The sequence below is a fragment of the Echinops telfairi genome, unplaced genomic scaffold, assembly GCF_000313985.2.
Source record: "Echinops telfairi isolate 266 unplaced genomic scaffold, ASM31398v2 ScPeMD7_7457;HRSCAF=8495, whole genome shotgun sequence".
Classification (NCBI taxonomy): domain Eukaryota; kingdom Metazoa; phylum Chordata; class Mammalia; order Afrosoricida; family Tenrecidae; genus Echinops; species Echinops telfairi.
In genome coordinates, this window is record NW_022111357.1 from 13,682,035 (window position 1) to 13,685,508 (window position 3,474).

Below are 3,474 nucleotides of genomic sequence, written 5' to 3' on the forward strand. Positions count from 1 at the left end.
GGTAACATTCTGGAAACATTGTAACTTAAAAAAAAAGCTGCGGCTTCCTCTTTCTGTTGTCTTATTAGGACTACTTAGCACTTTCAAGTGTCCTGGCCCAGGGTGCTAGCTGCTTTGTCGGCTTTATTTCATAGACTGCTGTTATCACCTCTATGTTTCAGGGAGGAAGACAGAAGCTCAGAGAGCTTAAGGATGCAAAGGAGTCAGATTTCAATAGAGTTTGTTCTTGCTCCGGAGCCGGAGGTTTGAATACAGCCTATTTTTTAAAGGATTATTGAAGTTTGGTCATGCTTGGTCAAGTAGAGGGGAGTGCTCATTCTATGTCAGGCACTTTATGTATTGTAATTCATTTACCTTTAATAACTACCCTGTGAGAAGAGGGAGCTAGCTACTCAAAGAGTTGAGACCCAGGGTTACTTGTTAAGTAGCCGAGTTCAGGATGTCCAACTTCCCATCTTGTGGTTTTTTGTTTTTTTTTAAACATGAAAATCTCACTAATTTAAGCTAGGTGCTAATTTTCTCATGCACTTGTCCAAATAGGATGTTAACCATTGTTTTAATTTTTTCACTGGATTAATTATATTTCAAAGTTGCTTTTTATAAGTTATCCTACTTGCTTAAAATATTTTGATGGCCCTGTATTTCATATACAGTAACATTGACCCAAATAAAGCACACAATTCAATGGTTGATAGCGGTCACAGGGTTGACTGTCAGCATCACTACCCTCTACGTTTAGAACTTTTTCAACACCCCCCAAAGAAACTTGATGTCTTTTAGCTCTTCTTCTCCATTCCTGCTCCTCCACTTCCCAGCCCCACGCTATTGCCGTCTTGAACATATTTATTAACCATTAGTGATTTTCCTGTTTGTCATTGCTTATTTTTGTTTACTTTATATAAAAATCTACTAGAGAAGTTCATTCTTTTTATATAGATATAAAAACAAAAAACAAACAACAAGAAAACAAAAACCAAACTAAACTCACTGTCACCAGGTCGATGACACCTCACAGGGGCCCCATGGCCCAGCAAGAACTGCCCATGTTAGTTTCTGAGACCCTGTTGACAGGAATAGAAAGCCCCATCTTTCTCCCCTGGCTGGTAGTTCCGTGGACTTCACAGATCACAGCCCAACGAGTAACCACCATATTAACCATTTGTCTACTATTCAAGCCCATAGTGACCAACCACCCCGTGAGTTTCCAAGACTAACTATTTACTTGAGTAGAAAGCCTTGTCTTCTTCTGGTGCAGGGGCTGGTGGTTTTGAACTGTTGATTATGTGATCACAGCCCAATGCTTAACCACTACACCACGAGGGCTCCCTTATTTGTCTACTACAGACATTGCAAGTATCTTTGGCCATATTCTCATTTGTTCTACTTGTTGTTAGCACTTCTCATTGTATATATACTGAAATTTTTTCAGTTGATCAGTTTTTTTTATTATGAATTAAAGGTTTTAATTCATAATGATGAGGTTTTTCTCCACAAATTAGAAACCCCCACCTCCCGCTATATTTTTGCCCAGCCGTTTAGTCTGTTATTTGCTTGTTTCAATCCATCAAGAAGTTAGTTTGAGGTCAAATAACTAAGCCCATATTGCTGATTTGAAAGTCCACTTTCTGTCTGTGGCCGACGATGGGGACATTCATGGTCATTTGACTATACATTACACAGAGCCGGTTTAAATTTTTCCTGCTGCCATCTTGAAATTCTGAATTCCGGCACGGTACGAAGCACTCGACATTAATGACCTTTATCATTGTGACAACAGAACTGTGTGTCCAAGAGTAAATTCCAACCCATAGCAACACCGTGTCCGGTAGAGCTGAGCTGCCCATGTGGCTTCTTAGCCTGTGACCTTGATGGAAGCCCACTGCCCTCTTTCTCCTGCAGCCTTTCCATTAGCCGTTCAGGGTTTAACCACTGATCCATCCGAGCCCCCGCCCCAGGTACATATACTATCTTCCACAGTTCGTGGTGTGCTGGTTAAAGCCTTCGGCTGCTTACCTATAGGTCAGTGGTTCAAATCCACTGGCCACCCAACCGGGGAGGGATGCGGTAGTTTAAAGACTACCACCTTTACACTCCCCCCGCCCCCCAGCCATCCACTATTGGGGTGTGTGTGTATACACACATTCATGTGTATATGAACAGAACTATGGAAATGGAAGCAGGAACATGAAAGCTGGTGGGATTTGGGAGGGAGCTCGGCGCGGGGGGGGCGGAGGGGCGGCCGCGCGGGAGCAGGGGCCGCGCGCGGCGCGCACGGGGCGCGCTCAGGTGCAGGCCGGCGGGGGCCCGCCTGCTGCGCTCGGCGGCGCGCGTCGGCCTAGCGGGCGGGCCCTCGCGCGCGCAGCGGCTGTGTTTCCTGTGAGTTTCCCCAAGTTCACACAGGCCCCGGGTTGGCATGGCAACCGGGCAACCTGTTCCAGAGCCGCCTGCCTGCTCCGCACATGCCGCTGCCACCGCCGGAGCCGGGGCCGGAGTCTATCCCATGATGCACCGCGCCAGCCCAGTCCCCAGTGGGCCGCCATGTTGTCGGAGTGAAAGGTAAGGGGGAGCGAGAGCGCCGGAGAGAGAAGATCGGGGGGCTGAAATCCATCTTCATCCTACCGCTCCGCCCGTGAGTATCTGCCCCGTGCCGGCCCCAAACGCTGCGCCGGACCCCCAGCGAGCGGATGGTCCCCTCGTATTGGGGTTTGAGAGCGGTTGGCGGGGTGAGAAGGGCTTTGGAAAAGCCGCCGGGGCCCTGGCCGCGGCTCCTCACTCGCCGTTCCTCGTACATGTTTTGGAGTCCGCGGCAAGGCCCCTATTGTTATCAAAGGAGGGAGGGGGTGGGGAGCGGGGTGGCGGCGAGCAAAACGCCGGGGTTTAGGCCCAGGCCAGGGCACGGACGTGCTTCTACGTTCTGCCCGGCCCTGGGGGGAGCCCTGGAAGGTTGAGACGTGCCATTTGGGGGGCCTTTTCGGTGGCTTTGCGAAGCCCGGAGCCTTCTCTGTGGCCGTGTCGTGTAATTCCCTGCCACCCTGGGTTCCTTCGACTTCTCGCGCTCCCGTGGCGGCGCCGGAGGAGGAGGAGGAGGAACAATAAATCGCTTCGGCAGCGGCCATGGCCCTTGTCCACCGGGGAGACCCACCGGGGGGGACTGTGCGAGCCTCGAACGGGGAGAAGTGGCCCCCAGGAAGTTTCCGATCGCTCCTAGGCTCCGGGCTGCTGGTGGCCTTTTGTTTCCGTGAGAGCTGGTGCCTGGGGTGGGTTCTTCCTCTTTTCGCCTCCTTGTGTTGTTGTGTGCCGCAACTCAAAAGCAGGGTTCCTGCTCGCCCAGGTGGACACGGCGAGAGAGTCGGAGCCCTCGAACGTGCTTGGTAAACACAGGTCATTTGTTGGGCTCGTCTGCTCCGCTCCCTGGTCCAGTGGGGAGGACGCTCGCGCAACTTTTCGTCCATTAGCGGCTCCTCCCCCTCCCTC

At 51.1% G+C, this 3,474-nt stretch overlaps 1 protein-coding gene across 9 annotated transcripts in view; it reads left to right on the top strand.

The window, feature by feature from the left end:
- The first annotated feature begins 2,468 nt into the window (after window positions 1-2,468).
- The window catches only part of PUM1 (pumilio RNA binding family member 1), a 142,222-nt gene continuing 141,216 nt past the window's right edge, over window positions 2,469-3,474 (top strand). For 8 of the 9 annotated variants that reach the window (XM_045298776.1, XM_045298779.1, XM_004705031.2 and 5 more), the window contains exon 1: window positions 2,546-2,629. The gene's annotated coding sequence lies outside the window, so the exon portion shown is untranslated. Of the gene's footprint in view, window positions 2,630-3,474 lie in introns of all 9 variants that reach the window. The other variant, XM_045298777.1, reaches the window with a different exon arrangement.